General features: G+C 42.1%; 1 protein-coding gene across 3 annotated transcripts in view; it reads left to right on the forward strand.

The window, feature by feature from the left end:
* BABAM2 (BRISC and BRCA1 A complex member 2) overlaps window positions 1-20,364 on the forward strand; it is a 306,901-nt gene that overhangs the window by 282,456 nt on the left and 4,081 nt on the right. The window lies entirely within an intron of this gene.

Genomic DNA, 20,364 nt, shown 5'->3' on the forward strand with positions numbered 1-20,364 from the left:
GAAAAAAAAAGAAAAAGAAAAAAGAAACTCTTGCTGTTCTTGGCTAAAGCCTTGCAGTAGAAACAGAGGTAGTGGGTTTTCTTTCCAAGGATCAGCTGAGAGCAGATTTTATTTTCCCTAGATGGTCTTTCCCCCTGAGCCCCAAAGAGTCAGTAAATTCTAATATAGCAATAGAAAATGACGCAGCTGTGTAAGGTTTGTGGTGGACTTAATTCAGTTTTATGACTCTTCAAATCAAAACTCATATTCACTGACAGAGCAGCATCATGACATGAATTATACATAAAAAGAAGACAGGTAAATGAAGGGAAGGGGGAGTAACATTTTGCTAAAGCACAAATGATAATGTTCTTCTTTGTAATACATTATATAATGTTTTTGTATAGGCAACCTTAATACCAAAACCATTTTTAATTGTAAGATACAGTATTATAGGCAAAAATAGCAAATTAATAAACAAAGAATATCTTCCACTTTAATGCTTAAACGGAATAGCATTTCATATCAAGATAATACGTTCTAGGTGTATATACATTGTACAATACATATAACAAAGTCATTCTAGTTTAATCACATTTTTCATGAACAGCTTTGAAAGTGGCTTCTTGGCTAATTAAGTCTGACACTTAAGATATGGTATGTTAGCTTCTGAGGTGCCTGCCAGGGATTTTCAGTGCTGTCATGCATTATGTGGATTTCAGCCAAGATAGGAGCGCTGGAATACTTGTTTCTGGTCACTTATCATTGAAGGAAAAGAAAAACAACTATTAAAGAACACAGAACACTGTATGAAATGAAATATGCATGGGGGAAGAATCTATTTCTACTGAAAGAATATCTAATTTATCTATAGGTATATTTTATCAACAAGGAAAATTCACAAAATAAGGCTTTTTGTTTGGCAAACTTGGAAAAGAGCACTTCACATAAGCTGTTTTATTGTATTGAAAGGTAGAACATTATGTAGGCTAACTTAAAAAATTTGGGCAATAAGCATTATTTGCTCTTAGGTACTGTAGAGATAGGTGCTCTAAAAATACCATTGATCAACTGATTTGATAAACAGATAGTGGGGTTCCCTAAAGGGATGCAGACAATACTGCTAAATCTAAATTAAGACCTATGTGTTTATCTCCAGGGACTTCTGCAAGGCCCAATTTTTCTTCTGGGCTTTTGAAAAGCAGAAAAGGGCAGGATGAAGTGTCTGGATCTGGGGGGAGTTGGGTTTTAATAATCTAGATGGATACTGGGATTTGAAATGTTGGTTAGTTAAATGATTAAGGTATATTCTAATATTTTTAATTGGTGTCTTGGTCAAATTTGTAACTTTTATGTTACGCATTTGCCTAGAATACAGACGGGCATTTCTCATCAATCCAGATAAATAAATAACCGTTTTAGTTTGTTTTGTTGATTCACATATCCTACAAAAAGTGGAAACATGGACAAATTGCTAAAGAGGAGTACAAATGAAATAGCACAAGTATAGGGATAAATTCAGAAAGACTAAGGCACAAAATGAGTTACACCTAGCGAGGAACATGGAAGGCTATAAGAAGAGGTTCTTTAAATACATTAGGAGCAAGAGAATGACAAAGAAAAGTGTAGGTCATCTACTTAGTGGAGAAGGAGAATTAATAACTGATGACATCAAGAAGGCAGAGGTGTTTAATGCCTATTTTGCTTCAGTCTACACTAAAAAGATTACTGGTGACCAGATGGTCAGCACACTTAATAACAACAACAAGGGGGAAGGAACACGAGCCAAAACAGGGAAAGAACAGGTTAAAGAATATTTAGATAAGTTGGATATATTCAAGTTGTCAGGGCCTGATGAAATTCAACCTGTTGGGTACTTAAGGAACCAGAAAAGCAATCTCAGAACTGTTAGCAGTTACCTTTTGAGAACTCATGGAAGATGGGTGAGGTCCCATAGGACTAGAAAAGGGCAAATACAGGACCTATCTTTAAAAGAGGGGACAAAGAGGAATTATAGACCGGTTAGCCAAACTTAGATACTTGGAAAGATTGTGGAACAAATTATTAAAAAATCAGTTTGTAAGCACTTAGAGAATAATAGGGTTATAAAGAATAGCCATCCTGGATTTGTCAAGAACAAATCATGCCAAACCAGCTTCATTCCCTCCTTTGACAGGGTAACTGGCCTAGTGGATAGGCAGGAAGCAGTAGATACCATATGCCTTGATTTTAGTAATGTTTTTAATACAATCCCACATGACAGCCTCATAAGCAAACTAGGGAAATGTGGTCTAGATGAAATTACTATAAGATGGGTATACAACTGGTGAAAGACTGTACTCAAAGAACAGGTATCAACAGTTTGTTATCAAACTGGGATGGTGTATCTAGAGGAGTCCCACAGGAGTCAGTCCTGATTCCAGTACTATTCAGTATTTTCATTAATGATCCGGATAATGGAGTGAAGAGTATGCTTATAAAATTTGCAGATGACACCAAGATGGGAAGGATTGCAAGCACATAGGAAGACAGGAATAGAATTCAAAACAACCTTGACAAACTATAAAATTGGTCTGAAATTAACAAAATGAAGTTCAACAAAGACAAGTTCAGAGTACTTAGGAAGGTAAAATCAAATGCATAACTACAAAATGTATCTGGCTGGTGAATCTTGCCCATGTGCTCAGGGTTTAGCTGATCACCATATTTGGGGTCAGGAAGGAATTTTCCTCCAGGGCAGATTGGAAGGGGCCCTGGAGGTTTTTCGCCTTCCTCTGTAGCATGGGGCACGGGTCACTTGCTGGAGGATTGCTCCTTGAAGTCTTTAAACCACGATTTGAGGACTTCAATAGCTCAGACATAGGTGGAGGTTTTTCACAGGAGTGGGTGGGTGAAGTTCTGTGTCCTGCGTTGTGCAGGAGGTCAGACTAGATGATCATAATGGTCCCTTCTGACCTTAGTATCTATGAATCTATGAAAATGGGGAATAGTTGGCTAGGTAGTAGTACTGCTGAAAAAGATCTGTGGGTTATAGTGGATCGTAAATTGAACACGAGTCAGTGAAATAATGTAGTTGTGAAATGGCCAATATCATTTGGGGGTGTATTAACAAGAGTGTTGTATGTGAGACATGAGAAGTAATTGTCCTGCTTTACTCAGCACTGGTGAGGCCTCATTTGGAGTACTGTGTCCAGTTCTGGGCACCATACTTTTGGAAAGATGTGGACAAACTGGAGCGAGTCCAGAGGAGCTCAGTGAAAATGATAAAAGGTTTAGAAAAGTTGATCTGTGTGGAAGGATTTTAAAAAAACTTGGGCCTCTTTAGTCTTGAGAAAAGAAAACTGAAGGGGGCCTGATAACAGTCTTCAAATAAGTTAAAGGCTGTTGTAAAGAGAACAGAGATCAGTTGTTCTCCGTGTCCACTGAAAGTAGGGCAAGAAGTAATGGGATTACTCTGCAGCAAGGGAGATTTAGTTTATATATTAGGAAAATCTTCCTAACTAAGGATAGTTAAGCTCTACAATAGGCTTCCAAGAGAGGTTGTGGAGTCCCCATCATAGGAGGTTTTTAAAAACAGGTTGGATAAATACCTGTCCGGGGTGGGCTAGGTTTACTAGGTCCTGCCTCAGAGGAGGGGGCTGAGCTTGATGACCTCTCAAGGTCTCTTTCACCCCTACATTTCTGTGATTCTTCATGGATTTCATCTCATCCCTTTTCCCTCTGACTGCTTGCTCTGTTCTTCTGTTCCACCCAAACAGAATTCCTGTATAATTCAGTAATCTGCCTCTGCTCATCAGAATGGAGCCAAACTGGCAGCGCAAAGGGAATGGTTTGACAATATACATCCACACTCAAGAAAACCCACCTTCAAAGGTTGTTGGTTGGCTGATGGCCACGATGATTAGTCGCCAATGTATCACTATTTAACCCTTCTGTTTTGAGGGGCTGATCTTTTTTTTTCAGTATCTGAAGTAGTTAAATTTTGTTAGAGCCACGGTCATTGCCTATCTCTGTACAGGCTTCCTCTTTTCTCTTGCAGTCCTTTCAGACATCTCATTTGCAAAGCTATCTAACTCTGGCTCTGATTACATCTTTGTCCTAATCTCTTCCTACATCCCGTCTTCCTCCATACGTTCTACCCACACCTCCCCCACTCCTTACTTCACACATTTTTCATACTGCCTTTTATGCTTGGAACAGCATCTCAGTTACATCATGTCTAGCTCTTTCCTTCTCCTACAAAAAATCACACCTGTTCAATAAAGCATTACAGCTATAATTGCCATGCACTATTCTGTGCTTCTGCTGTTTTGGAACCACTTTGCAACTTTAAACTTGAAGCTCCTCAGGTTTGGGATTTACCATATGGCTCAATTCATCTACTGTCCACACTTTCAGCACTACAGAAGTAAACAACAGTAATAATAAATTTACATCAACCATGTCCTTTTTAGGGACGATAATCTTTAAAAGTGTTTACTGAAAAGCTATGGTTAATGCCCTCAGGCAAACGGGAAGATAGAGTGGCCTTGTCACACTGAGGATCACACAGTTGGGAATTTATTTAGCGAGATTACATTAAGATGAAACACTTCCATGATGACTCTGGAATATCTTTCATATGATCCACTAGCATAGAAGCTGAACATTCACATGGTGACAGAGAAAATCCAGTGACTCCTATCTTCACAGACAGTTGGGACTCTAAGCACCAACTAATCCCCTGGGGAAAATGGAAGTTGAGAAAGCAGAAGTAAAACTGCTGTGATCTAAGACCACAAGCCTTCATCTGACTAAACCAAGACTATTTATGTACCCTGGGGAGAAGGTGAAGGAAGTAAAATACTTATCTGTTTTGAACAACCAGGCAGAAGGCATCGATAAGCCAGTTTAAAATGCAGGGGGTCTGTTCTGCCATTGATGTTTAATGGGGCTCATACATGTTGCTCATATGAGTTTTAATGCAATATAAATTCACAAATGTAAGTTCACAAATGCTGATAAAAGAATAGATCCTCAGAGAGTCTTGATTTTAAGATATAGTATTTACAGATGATTCAGGAAAGTTACTTTTTTTTTTTTTTTAGAGTACTCTTAATCCATTTTCGATAGTTGTCTTAATGTATACTTAGATTTCAACAGCAATTAGATTCTTCTGCATTATCAGTACAGATCCGTGCTCTTGGGACCAAGGTCAGAGTTCTCTGGAAGCAGTGGCCATGTGTTTGTCCCCTCTCAGAATTGAACGTGTTGTGGAAGGTTATGTAAGGAGATGTAACCTCGCCTCCAAACTAATTCCTTGACCTCTCTTTCAAGAGAATCCAGAATCCTCATGCTCCTTTTCCTTTACACCCATTTTACCTTCAACGTAGTTAGTTTATTGTACTTATTTTTTATTTGTTATTTCAGATAGATGGACTAGGCTTTTTGTACTAGGTGGTGTATTAGTAAGACCCTCATAATTTATGTGACTGAGCTACACTGAATTCTGTGGTAATGTGAATTGATTTAAAAAAATCATTCAGTAACCTGCAGTTTTACTGAAATATTTCTAACAATGCACAACAAACTGAAAATCTAATGTCTATTATTGTTTCCTTTGTAGCAGAACAGTGCCACCTGACATTTCTACAATGGGCCAACCCTTGAAAGACATGTTCAATGACAATTTTTTCTCCTGTGGGTGTGAAGTAAATTAGAAATTGTATAGACTCTCTAATCAAAAGTTTTGGAGGAGTGAAGAGGTCCTAGTTAAATTCAGAAGTCAACACTTCATTGGGGTGAATGGAGTTTAGAGTTTGCACCTCATAGATTGATGGGGATTAGCTTCAGAAGTTCACACTTTTATGTGGTGATAGAGAGCGGAAATTCATTTCTATTTTTATTGTTTGGCTTTCACCTTTAGGGTGTAGCCCATGATATATCTGCTTAAACTATCATTTCCCTCAAATAGCTGTGTCATAAGATACCCTCCACTAGCTCCTATTGTTGTACAGAAACAGTTAAAAAGGCAAAGAGATAGAGATGCAAGTTCTACCATGCAGGTGCTAACGTATCCTTAACCTTGTGAGGTACTCTGGTACTATTATTGGTGAGAACTATAGAAATACATATCAATAAATAAAATATAACTCAAAATATGGGTTAGCAAATGAAATATTTTAACAATAATTATTATATTGAGTATATTAGCTTAGGTTATTAAGTTTCAGTTCGCTTTGTGTAAAAATAGCAGAGATGTTTCATGTCCCAAGTCTGAGTTTAAAATAAAAATACTAACTGTAGCCAAAGAGCTGGTATAATGTCACACTTGTATATTAAATGGATGTTCACCTCTGTCATTCAGTGTGTGTTACATTTCTCTTATGACCTTAGCACTTGATGAACTTTTTGTATTACATCATTGTTAAATTCAAAACTGTTTTTGTAGATCTTAGAGATACATAAGGAAGAGTATAATCACAGGTTACAGTTCTAGCAAATGCTCTTGCAAAATGTGACCTAAATAGAAATCCACTATAGGAATAAGTGTAATCATTTACTCTACAATTATAAATTCTCATAGCTAATTTATATTAATTAAGTTGAATTGGATAGGGCCTGAAAGTTATTGAAATTGAGTTTAAGAAGAAACAGACGTGAAAGAATCATTAACATTTGTCTCTTTGGTTTTGTCCTGTTATGGAAAAATGGCCACTCCTATCTTTGGGAGGGTTATGATGTGTACCTTTTACACTTCTAAGGATTAGTTAGAGGGAGTTGCACAGAAAGAGACAGCGCTGATGTGGTCAGGAAAGGACAAGCCCTCTTGTCAAGTGCCCAAAAACAGATTGTTGTGGGTGTCAAGCATTTTCAAAACAAGTTTTCTTTGTTTCAGAACAAGTTGCAGCAGGAACAGAAAAATACAAAGGTGTCCTATAATCACCACTTTGCACTTCAAAAAGTGAATAGTCAGGTTACTTTAATAGGATTTGGAGATCCTCTCTTTTAAGTCTAACATGGCCATGCTGTTGACACCGCTGATATATTATGATTTTATTAAGAAGTGGCAGCATAATAATTCTAGTCTGGGAGGAATAGGTGAAAGATACTAGTAAGCCTCAGAGCTCTATTCTGCCCTGATCTATGCTCTGTTTAGATCTTGCCTTCACCTAATTTACTCGGAAGAGGGTGGAGTATGGCTCTCCCAGCTAATTTATGAAAGAATCTTCTCTGACTTGAATTGTTTCCACTCTCCCCAGTAACTGGGATATTTTGTTAAGGATCAGAAAAAAGGAGAATTTCTGACCTGAGTGCCTGCTACCAAGTATAGATATGTATACCAAGATTCTTAGATACTATGGCGATGGGGTGTTATAATAACCTGACTAGGAGAGAGTGACGAAATTACATTAATGCAGTGCTCGCGTTAAATTTGCTGAAGTGTAGTTTATACTTCCCCACCACTTCCAGAGCACATAACTCAAGATCTAACTAACTTTGGTACTGTTACTAGTATAAGCTTTGTGTAAAAATAAACTTTGCCTGAATAATTTCTTAAGTATATTAAGTTCTGCTTTGGGTAAGCTCATCCCATCTGTTGCTGTGAACAGCATAGTGGGGAAAGGAGACAACTCAATCAACATTTACACTGAGTCACCACTATGTCTTGTACATTCCATCAAAGTACTGAGAATAAAGTCCCTAGTGTCTTTCCTGTAGAGCTTTCTTTACAGCTTCCATGGATCTAGAGGAACTTGTGGGTATTTTGCAACAGCAGTTCATTTGGGAAGGAGAGGTGCAAATTGATTTTCATCATTTGGCACGTGAAAATTTCAGATAAAGTGAAGTTATTTATAAGCAAATGGTGTTCTCTGAAGGTATTGGAGCAAATTTGGAGGTAATGTCTATGAAGGTGTCATTTAGTCTCTGTGGCTCTGATTCTCAGATGCATCCAATAATCACTAGCTGCAGCTGGGAGTGGGGGTGGGAGTGTATAGTCCTGGGCCAGGTCCTCACCATAATTTGCAGCAGCCTTAATGCTGCCTTAAAGGTCATTACCTGGTAACCCCAAGGTGCTATTCAGGCAGCTGGGGATTTCCAGAGCCCAAGGGTGCCACATTTCTTAGCATGATCCATGAGAAGATGACACAGAGCTCCCTGACTTTCCAGGGATCCCCATCATTAGAGGGGAGTACACCTTCCAGCCAGATACAGCAGGTTTCAATAGGATTTGCAACAGGGAGACCTCAGTTACTGGCAAATAACCCACCTTTCTCCTTTAAGCCCTATCTAGACTAGGAAAAAGGGTGTTTAAAAAACCCAACACATGAGCTAATATGATTTTAAATCCACTCAACATCTGTAAACAGGATTTAACTCTTTCGAATGTGATGGTCAGTCCTTGGGGTAACATATTTTTAAAGGTGTTAAATCCTTTCACACTAGCTGCTGAAACATTTTTAAACAGCACTTAACTAAAATGCTTAAATGACAAGTAGTATCTAAAGGATCAAGTTTGCCCACAAAACTGGCACCAGGGAGGAATCGAAGTGGAATTAGCTGATGCTGCCTCCAAGTGAGAAGGAACGTAAATCCAGACATTTAGGGATCTAGGAGAAGGTGCTGACATCTATATCTTTAGAAGATGGATCCAAATTTTTTGCTGTAGGGCTTTCACTTGCCATTGAAAACCAGTGCAAAGACAGACTATACCATATCGATGATGAGTTTTCTGCTCTGGGTGCTGAGTTTACAGTGGGTATGGAAGAGCCCTTGCAACCGTGCTTTGACCATCAAGAATTTTTTTTTTTCTTACTGAAATAATCTCTTGACATGTAAGGCACTGGGACAACGATAGCCTGAGTTTTTGACAGAGATGCAGGATGTCAGTGCAAACATGATTTTGAGGCTGTCCGTGTCAGAAAACTTGGCACCAAAACACTCCTGCACAAGCGGAGTTTGAAGTGCCTGTCTTTCTCCAACTTGGCTTTTTGAGTGAATTGGAAAGATGACTGACAACCATCATGTCCCTGTCCCAGACATAGGAAGCATAATAAATGCTGGTTGGGAAGGCACTTTATGTGGCTTTTTCTCTCACAGCTTGAATCCTGATTGTTCTGGGGTCAGGATCTGACATTTTGGGAACATCAAGGTGGTGAAGAGAAACAGAAACCCTTAACAGTTCTCAACACTCTTACACACCAACCAGTAACAAGAAAACTATTAAACAATTATCTATAAGAGCAAAAGGAATAAAGGAAAAAGAGAGAGAAAACAGAAAGTGCATCACAATGGCAGGACTCTTTCAGCATAAGCTCCTGGGAAGCCTTGTGTAATGGGAAATTACTACAGCTAAACAATTTCAAATCTAGTTTGTGGAGAGGATTTTCCTTGTTGGAATCTAAAGGTCAAACAATAGCATTGCAAGTCAGTAGAAACCACCTCATAATGGCAAAGTACAATGTCAGTGCAGATTTGCTACCATTTAAACAATAAAATCCAACACTGCACTGCATTAAAATAACATTAAACGTAGGGTGAAATTTCACAAAAGCAAGTGAATTGTGGGTCAAGTATGTTTTCAGCACCTGGCTTCCAAGCCTCTTGGATTTAGACATATATTAGTAAATGTAGCCTTCTTGAGACCTTGCACCACTGTCAGGGTTTTAAATGACTGGAAGAACATGTAAACACTGAGTTGTCTGATTCTTCCTTTTCTCAGATATTTACCATGTGCAATAGCAAGACTTTCTTTTTAGTGGATAGTAAGGTCAAGGAAAGATAAGTGCTTTACTCTCAGTAGTGTCCTTGAGCATAGCTCTTACAATTCAATGTACGCTATTATCTACACATATTGGTTAAATACAGAGAATGTGTGTTGTTTTCTGAAGTGCTAAAGAAAAATTGCCATAGAAACCCAATGACTTACACCTTGAACTTGGAAAATGACCATTTGAAGAAACAAAAACAAAAGATTCTTGCAGCAAGATGCTTATCAAAGAGCTAGACATCTACCTGTGCGATGATTCACACCCATTGTGAGCAGCGAAGATAGCAAACCCCTTATACGCAGGGCATGTCTACACTGGCAGAGTTACAGCGCTGGCACTTACAGCGCCCTCAGAGAGCGCTGAACGGAAACCACTGTTGTGTGTTCACACTGTCAGCTGCTTGCTCAATAGCGTGTTCACACGTGCGGCATTTGCAGTGGTATTTGGAGCGGTGCGCTCTGGGCAGCTATCCCACAGAGCATTTCTTCCTCTTTTGCTGCTAAGAGTTGTGGGAAGACAGAGGGGGTCGCGGGGCATCCTGGGTCCTGTCCCAATGCCCTGTGATGCATTGCTTTGCATTCCAGCAATCCCTGTGCTTACATCTGCATTTGGCACCATCTTTCAACTGTTTGTGTACTGCGCATCCTGCCTCTTTGGGCTGCAGGAATGGATCCCGAACTGTTGACCAGTATGCTGCTCGCTCTCACTAACACATCATGAATGGCAGTGGAGTTATTCCTTAAACTTCAACGGCAAGAGGCGTGTGACATTGATTTCGCCACACGTAGTAGCTATGACATGAGATTGCTTGTGGCATTCACAGAGGTGCTGACCACAGTGGAACGCCGCTTCTGGGCTTGGGAAACAAGCACTGAGTGGTGGGATCACATCGTGGTACACATCTGGGTTGACGAGCAGTGGCTGCAGAACTTTCAGATGAGGAAAGCCACGTTCATGGGACTGTGTAATGAGCTCGCCCCAGCCCTGCAGCATGAGGACATGAGAATGAGAGCTGCCCTGCCATTGGAGAAGCATGTGGCGATTGCACTGTGGAAGCTGGCTATTCCAGACTGCTACCGAACGGTCGCTAGCCAGTTCAGAGTGGGAAGGTCGACCACTGGACTCGTGTTGATGGAAGTGTGCAGGGCCATTAATTGCATCCTGCTCCGAAAGACTGTGACTCTGGGCAACGTGCGTGACATTGTAGATGGCTTTGCACAAATGGGCTTCCCTAACTGTGGAGGGGCGATAGATGGCACGCATATTCCATTTCTGACACTAGACCACCTAGCCACTGAGTACATTAATCAGAAGGGTATTTCTCTATGATTCTCCAGGCGATTGTGGATCACTGTGGGCATTTCACATACATTAACGCAGGCTGGTCTGGAAAGGTGCATGATGCACGCATCTTTCGGAACACTGGCCTATTCAGGAAGCTGCAAGCAGGGACTTTCTTCCCGAAATAGAAGATCACCGTAGGGGAAGTCGAAATGCCGGTTGTGATCTTGGGAGACCTTGCCTACCCCTTATTGCTGTGTCTTATGTAGCCATACACGGGGCAACTTGACAGCAGCAAGGAGAAGTTAACAACAGGCTGAGCAAGTGCAGAATGACTGTTGAGTGTGCTTTTGGCTGTTTAAAGGCCCGCTGGCGTTGCCTCTATGGGAAGCTGGACCTGGCCAATGACAATATTCCTATGCTTATAGCCGTGTGCCTCACGGGGCTAATATTAGTGAAGGGAAGGGTGAAAGCTTCACTCAGCGCTGAACCGCAGAGACTCAGCACCTGGAGGCTGAGTTTGAACAGCCAGAAATCTGGGCTGTTAGAGGGGCGCAGCACGGGGCCATATGGATCAGGGATGCCTTGAGGCAGCAATGTGAAGCTGAAAGCCACTAATATTTGTTGCTATGCTCGGGAGTGCAGTGCTTGTAATGCTAGAAGGTGATTGTGATTGGTGCAGACAAAGCAATATGAAGATTTAACATAATTGTCTGTTGCTTTGCAGGGCTCTGTTTGCTTTCAGTTAATAGAATAAAGATTTCTTTCAAACCAACACAATTCTTTTATTAAAAAATAACAACCGCAGGAGAGAGTCAAACCAAAAAAACCATCAGCACTGAGAGGGATGGGGGAAGGGAAGGGTCCTGGGACGACTAAAGATTTGTGTACATCCAGGGATCATATCCAACCTTCTCCTTTGGAGTACAATGCAGAGAGTACTGTACTTCAGCAGGGCCAAACTGCAGAGGGACGGGTGTTGAGTGCAGTGGGTAGTCTGAGTCCGCAGTGCTGGACTGTGACGGGGCAGGAGTGGAATGCAGCGGGTACAGACTGGAGCCAGGAGGTTGATAAGACTGTGTTGGCGGTGCCTGGGGGGAGCTTGGGAAAGAGTATTGTGACAGCGGCTGCAGGGGAGGGCGGGTGCGGAGCTGCTCAGTTTGCAGTGCTAGTATCGCCTGGAGCATGTCTGCTTGGCACTCCATAATGTTTAAGAGCCGCTCCATGGCTTCATTCTGGCATGCTGCATTCTCCTTTCGGTCCCTGTTCTCGCTGTCCCGCCACTCCTTCAGTTCCTGTTTCTTGGCAGCGGAGTGCATCATAACTTCACGCAGAAAGTCCTCCTTAGTTCCTCTGGGTCCCTTTCTAATTCTGCACAGCTGTTCAGCCGCCGATAACAAAGAGGGAGGCTGGGCTCCCAAGGTCATCTCTGTGAAGCCAAAATGCAGCATTTTACGGAAGGAGTATTGTTTGCGACACACAGAACACTGATTCAGTGATTTAAAACACGGCCAGTTTACTCACACAGCTGTCACTAACTGGCTGACCCCAGGCAAGCACACTTGAAGCACAAGACCCCCAAAATGGTGAGTAGCCACAGGTTCCCGGACCCTGTTGTATACTGGGCATGTGGCTCTCGGAGAGAGCCAGCACTATAGGGGGTGCCTGATAATCATTCCTGTTCCCACACTTTCCACAGGATATGATCATTATAGAAGATATCTCACTGCTGAGGGTGAGCAGGGAATCAAGGGAGGGTCTTCTCCAAGACTGCGGCTTCCGCCCTGGCCCCTATGCAGCTTGCCTGTGTGCACCAATGGTCCCCCACCCCCATCCCCGTCACGGCACAGTGGCGCGGGAAAGTTACCATTAATGGGGCAAGAAACAAAGCAGCTCTGCCAAAGAACCTGCAGCAGCAGATTGCCCAGTATCTCCATGAGAGTTTCCTGGAGATTTCTGAGGCAGATTCCTGTGAAGTGAGGGATTCAATAAACAGCCTGTTCTGCCAGTCAGACTAGGCATGTGATGGGAGACAAGCCTGCTTTCTGCAACCCTCCTGCCCCCAACAACTGGCTTCAGCGATTCCCAAAATCAAATCCACTTACCAGGGGCCTCCTCTCCTGTTTGCGCTTTGCCAAGATCTGACAGCTGTGGCTACCTAGCCTCCTTTGGGATAGAGAAGAGCTCCTGGCTGCATGCATCTCTGGCCTCCAAGTCATCCTCTGATTCTGGGTACCCCTCCCCCTCCAAATCCTCGTCCAAGATTTCCTCCTCCTGGCTCAGTCCACTCTCGACTGACACGCCAGCCACCAAAGTATCCTCAGTGGTCTTCGCAGTGAAGGTGGGGTCGCCGCCAAGTATCGTGTCCAGTTCTTTGTAGAACTGGCAGCTTGTGGGCGCAGCACCAGAATGGCGGTTTGCCTCCCATTCCTTGTGGTAGGCATTCCGCAGCTCCTTCACTTTGACCCTGCACTGCAGTGTGTCCTGGTCATGATCCCCTTCTGTCATGCATCATGAAATCGGTCCGTAGGTATCATAATTCCTACGGCTGGAGCGCAGCTGGGACTGAACAACCTCCTCTCCCCAAGTGGTGATGAGGTCCAGCAGCTCGGCATTGCTCCAAGCAGGGAATCGCCTGCTGGGTGGAGCAGGCATAGCCACCTGTAAAGATGTGCTGAGACCACTGCATGCATCACCGAGCAAACAGGAAGGGGACTTTCAAAATTCCAAAGGAATATACGGGGTGGGGATGACGGTTGGTCACCTCAGGGCAGGGCAGTAGAGTTCAAACCAATGACCAGATAGGCAAGAACAGGCATTATGGGACACCTCCTGGAGGCCAATTGCAGCACTGTAATCAACCAGGGTGCTGTACCTTTATATGTGCACCTTTCGTTGGGGTGGTTTTTTTACAGCGCTGCAACTGCGCAGTTTCTGCACACTAAGTGTACACCTTGGGAGTTACAATGCAGAGAGCTGCTTTACTGCACAGAAACTTGCCAGTGTAGACAGGGCCTCAGTGTAAGCTAAGACCTAAACAGTTGTGAGAGGTTTGCAAAGGCATTGTATTCAGCTCCTGGGTGAGAGGCTTTTGCACACAGGAGTTTTGCTGCACTCCCGGGAGTGTTGCAGCCAGTCCTCCTTAGCTTGTTGTGATATCATTGTGATATAGGGCCATTTGAGGGGGAGGAAGTAAAGCAGAGAATGAAGGGACCTCAGCGTTTCCCAAAAGGAAAAAAAAATCAACCAAAAACTGACCAAAAAAAATTTCTCCACTCCCAAAGTGGTACAAGGCGGAGATGCCACAAACCAAGCAGCATCAGAGCAGGCTTCCCAATCCTCATTGTGTCTCAACAGTTACCTGGAAGACTGCATTGTTTTTAACACCCTCTTGTCTGGAATCGAAAGACTTGCATGGTGGGAGAAGGGATTTCAAAACACTTTTGAGATGTTTAGTTGTACCAGACGGTAAAGTATTGTAAAAATAAAAATGTGGTTTCTAATTGCTAAGAAATATTTTGCCCAGTGTTCTGTGGCATAGCACTATTCAAGTTTAAATTACTAAGAGCATTAAGTCATTCAGTATGAATGCAGTTAAATGAATGGATATTGTGAGAAATTAAGCATTGCTTAAAGTTTTTGGTTACATACAGGGGGGGGGGTGTATAGGATGCAAGGATGTATGTGGTTGTATATCATTTTTAAACTCAGATCTAAGTAAAAGAAACTTTATTCAGTCTGATGAAAGCCATTTTCCATCTCTTCTGCAGACGAATGTAGACTAGCACAGCCTCTTTGTTTCTTTTTAGCAGTACTTGGCTTTGTTTCTGTTGGAGTTATTCTTTCCCATAGTCATCCTCAGCCTGATGTAGGGCATTGTCCTCTTCGGCTCTAGTCTTTTTCTGTTGTCACAAAAGGCTTGTGGAACCTCACCACACTGCACAGGTGCCAGCAGACAAATTCATGCAATGGCTTTGTTTTCTTAGCCAGTTAACAACTCCACAGTTATGGTCCCTCCAATTAATAATCTCCAGAAATGAGCAAAAATCAAAATTTTCCATCTCATAGGAAAATTTTAATATTTTGACATTTGTTTTGGCCCAAATTGGGATGAAAACTTGATATATTAAAAGTATTCATGGAACAAAAAGTGCTATAAATGTTTTGTTTTGAGCCAGTTCAATATTAAACTGCATCTGCTGGTGGTGCTGTACCGGTTCATGGAGTTGTAGTTTGAGTGCCTCAGGCAGTTATTCTTTCCTAAGGGCAAGGGCCCCTGACTGGATTACATCTCCCATGGTGCACCACAGTCCTGGGACTCCTGTAATGCATTATGTAGCTCAGAGGGGAGACTGCAGTCCATTGTGGGAGCCTGGCCCATAATAGAGAATGGGACCATAAAACACCTGGACTACAACTCCCATAAGGCAATGTGGCACTTCAGGCAGATAAAGTTTACTGTCAAACTGACTTGAAACAAAACATTTTTCAGTGCAGTAAAACAAAATGTTTCCATTTGGGTCAAATTGAGCTGAAACAAAATATTTTGTTTTCATTTGCCACTGGGAAAAATAAAAAAAAATTCAGCAAAATTAAAAATGTCAGTGTTACAGAAACTGCAAAAATTATTTTGACTGAAAATCCCCAACCAGCTCTAATAATCTGAGTCATTTGACTTCTTTCTATCCTCCTCTCCCCATATGGAGGCTCTAGACAATTCATGTCACTTCTCAAACGTTTCTAAAGTTTGGCATTTCCTCTCTGTCCCCACCATTAAAACACTGATTTACACCATGACACATTCGTTTCTGAATTGCCCCTTTTTCATCTCCCTGTCTCTCATCCCCAGTCTGTCCAACATCCTGCAGCTAAAAGAATTGTCTGAGCATGTCACATGGCTGAAGTTCTTTGCATGTTCCCTGTTTCTTTCTGCAGCCAACTAGTAAGTGTGTTTAATAATTATTATCTTAAGTCTTCCATAATGTCTTGCATCTCAGGTACCAAGATGGGAAAATACGTCCTGAGTAATTGCCTTTGATATTACCTGTACCTCATTCTGGGCAAGACAACAAATGACAAAGTAGAAAACTAAACATGTGGCTTAAGAGTTGGGAAGGAAGAATAGGCATTTAATTCTATAAAGTATGAAATTCATTTTTGGGTACATGGAACCCTTAGAAGAGCAATAAATTTAATCTGAACTTACAACAGAGTAATGTGCTTGCTGAAATAGTACTGTATAATCAGACTGTATGGAGGAATTTAAAATTAGTATTGCAGCAGCACAGACAAGCACACAAGAGGAAACAGTGAAAAGAAAGGACATTGTAGAGTAGATAAAGATAGCATGGAAGTGTGTACTTAGTGTCAATAAGATTTAATTTGGGAATCATGCCACAGCAGAAAGCTGACTGAAAAGTGATAACAGTATTTGTGGTGTTAATACAAAAGGGAAGAGAAATATAGATGGATGATTGCATAGACAATCCAGGAAGTTTTTGGAAAGCGTAGGGGACAATTTCCTGGTGCAAGTGCTAGACGAGCCAACTAGGGGGGGAGCTTTTCTTGACCTGCTGCTCACAAACAGGGAAGAATTAGTGGGGGAAGCAAAAGTGGATGGGAATCTGGGAGGCAGTGACCATGAGATGGTCGAGTTCAGGATCCTGACACGGGGAAGAAAGGTAAGCAGCAGGATACGGACCCTGGACTTCAGGAAAGCAGACTTCGACTCCCTCAGGGAGCGGATGGGTAGGATCCCCTGGGGGACTAACATGAAGGGGAAAGGAGTCCAGGAGAGCTGGCTGTATTTCAAGGAATCCCTGTTGAGGTTACAGGGACAAACCATCCCGATGAGTCGAAAGAATAGTAAATATGGCAGGCGACCAGCTTGGCTTAATGGTGAAATCCTGGCAGATCTTAAACATAAAAAAGAAGCTCACAAGAAGTGGAAGGTTGGACATATGACCAGGGAAGAGTATAAAAATATTGCTCGGGCATGTAGGAATGAAATCAGGAGGGCCAAATCGCACCTGGAGCTGCAGCTAGCAAGAGATGTCAAGAGTAACAAGAAGGGTTTCTTCAGGTATGTTGGCAACAAGAAGAAAGCCAAGGAAAGTGTGGGCCCCTTACTGAATGAGGGAGGCAACCTAGTGACAGAGGATATGGAAAAAGCTAATGTGCTCAGTGCTTTTTTTGCCTCTGTCTTCACTAACAAGGACAGCTCCCAGACTGCTGCACTGGGCATCGCAACATGGGGAGTAGATGGCCAGCCCTCTGTGGAGAAAGAGGTGGTTAGGGACTATTTAGAAAAGCTGGACGTGCACAAGTCCATGGGGCCGGACGAGTTGCATCCGAGAGTGCTAAAGGAATTGGCGGCTGTGATTGCAGAGCCATTGGCCATTATCTTTGAAAACTCGTGGCGAACGGGGGAAGTCCCAGATGACTGGAAAAAGGCTAATGTAGTGCCAATCTTTAAAAAAGGGAAGAAGGAGGATCCTGGGAACTACAGGCCAGTCAGCCTCACCTCAGTCCCTGGAAAAATCATGGAGCAGGTCCTCAAGGAATCAGTCCTGAAGCACTTACACGAGAGTAAAGTGATCAGGAACAGTCAGCATGGATTCACCAAGGGAAGGTCATGCCTGACTAATCTAATCGCCTTCTATGATGAGATTACTGATTCTGTGGATGAAGGGAAAGCAGTGGATGTATTGTTTCTTGACTTTAGCAAAGCTTTTGACACGGTCTCCCACAGTATTCTTGTCAGCAAGTTAAAGAAGTATGGGCTGGATGAATGTACTATAAGGTGGGTAGAAAGTTGGCTAGATTGTCTGGCTCAACGGGTAGTGATCAATGGCTCCATGTCTAGTTGGCAGCCGGTGTCAAGTGGAGTGCCCCTGGGGCCGGTTTTGTTCAATATCTTCATAAATGATCTGGAGGATGGTGTGGATTGCACTCTCAGCAAATTTGCGGATGATACTAAACTGGGAGGAGTGGTAGATACGCTGGAGGGCAGAGATAGAATACAGAGGGACCTAGACAAATTGGAGGATTGGGCCAAAAGAAACCTGATGAGGTTCAATAAGGATAAGTGCAGGGTCCTGCACTTAGGACGGAAGAACCCAATGCACAACTACAGACTAGGGACCAAATGGCTAGGCAGCAGTTCTGCGGAAAAGGACCTAGGGGTTACAGTGGACGAGAAGCTGGATATGAGTCAGCAGTGTGCCCTTGTTGCCAAGAAGGCCAATGGCATTTTGGGATGTATAAGTAGGGGCATAGCGAGCTGATCGAGGGACGTGATCGTTCCCCTCTATTCGACATTGGTGAGGCCTCATCTGGAGTACTGTGTCCAGTTTTGGGCCCCACACTACAAAAAGGATGTGGATAAATTGGAGAGAGTCCAGCGAAGGGCAACAAAAATGATTAGGAGTCTGGAACACATGACTTATGAGGAGAGGCTGAGGGAACTGGGATTGTTTAGTCTGCAGAAGAGAAGAATGAGGGGGGATTTGATAGCTGCTTTCAACTACCTGAGAGGTGGTTCCAAAGAGGATGGTTCTAGACTAGTGGTAGAAGATGACAGGACAAGGAGTAATGGTCTCAAGTTGCAGTGGGGGAGATTTAGGTTGGATATTAGGAAAAACTTTTTCACTGGGAGGGTGGTGAAACACTGGAATGCGTTACCTAGGGAGGTGGTAGAATCTCCTTCCTTAGAAGTTTTTAAGGTCAGGCTTGACAAAGCCCTGGCTGGGATGATTTAATTGGGGATTGGTCCTGCTTTGAGCAGGGGGTTGGACTAGATGACCTCCTGAGGTCCCTTCCAACCCTGATATTCTATGATTCTATGTTTCAGAAATAGAACTAACTATAGAAATACTCTCTCACACATCCAGCTTAACAAAAATGAACTTTCTTGCCATTTAGGAAAATATATGTGGCTTTTTGAGAGACTATGGAAACTAGAAGTCAAGAGGAAAGGAGCAGGCATAAGAGGAGAGTCCAGAGAAGCTTTCAAAGGGAAAGAAAGCAAGCAATTTAAAATAAGCATGTAGAGGAAATATAATTAACATTAAGACAAATAACGCAAGGAGAAATGCTAAGAAGATAACAGAGATACTATGGTTGACAAAATATAAGGGAAATTCCCATATCTGGCAGAATGTTGCAAAGCTAGTCATGATATACTCCAGTAGGCCACATTTTCAAATGTTTAGTACAAAAATGCAAGTGCAAACCACATGTCTTCATGTACAAATCAGATGATAACACACACACTTAGCTGGTATAGCCATACTGATGTTAAGTCACTTTTGTGAGCACAGTTTCAGAGTCCATCTCTTCCAAAATTCAGTCCGCAAAATCAGGAGCTTTTGTGTATTCAGTAAAGGATATATACTGATTTACTGTTTCGTGTGCATGCTTTCTCTCTCTCTCCATTATCATTCTTAGGCTCAAGGTGTGATCTCAGATTCCCTAAGGCGTCCTACAATATTCTTATCTTGCACTACTCATCTGGCCTTTGGCCAGTATTCTCATACAGCCTTACAAATTTTATGCAAGTTGATTGCCATTGTCTTCTAATGAGCTTAGCAGGCATATTGCCACAAAGAGGAGAGGAGTGTTCCCTTTTTTGATTGTACAGTATTTTCAGTCTCGGTCGTGATCAGGAGTAATTGTTCAGTGGCAGCAAGAAATTTTATCCAGTTTATGAAATTAGATATCTCACTTGATTGATTGTGGAGATTCAGCATATCCACCTGTCTCATGCGATATCTGGAATTCTTTGAATGCATTATTACCATAGCATTAGATATAAGTAATACAGGGAACATAATTTACAGGTATCCTCATTTCAGAAATTAAAAAGAAATACTCTGTGAGAAAATATAAATATGGATTGTAAAGCAGATTTAAAACAAAAAATAGAAAAATGAAGAGTTCACAGTACAGAATGAAGAGTTCACAGGTGAAAGTTACAAGTGGCAGAATTAAGGTTTAATTGTCTTTGTTTTACCGGGCAAATAAAAGATCTTGAGGAGCCTCTAATTGCAGAAGTGGACATATTTTGCTATTAGTGCAGAGTTGAGGGGAGAAGCACAATAAACCCAAAGGTACAGTATAAACCAACTTGCAGTGATCAGGATGGATTCATTCTATGGACTGATAAAGTGACTCACTAAGTTCATCAGAGAGAAGACAGTGACACTAAGGTCCAGAATACACAAAGTACACCCCCATTTACAAAATGATTTGTCTTTATTCTAAACTTCCACTCAGAAAGTTTTTTTCTTTTACCAATTAGCAAGCAAGGAATTACTGCTCATCCATTTAATTTATTTACCACAGAGAATTA

The sequence above is a fragment of the Natator depressus genome, chromosome 3, assembly GCF_965152275.1.
Source record: "Natator depressus isolate rNatDep1 chromosome 3, rNatDep2.hap1, whole genome shotgun sequence".
NCBI classification, from domain to species: Eukaryota; Metazoa; Chordata; order Testudines; family Cheloniidae; genus Natator; species Natator depressus.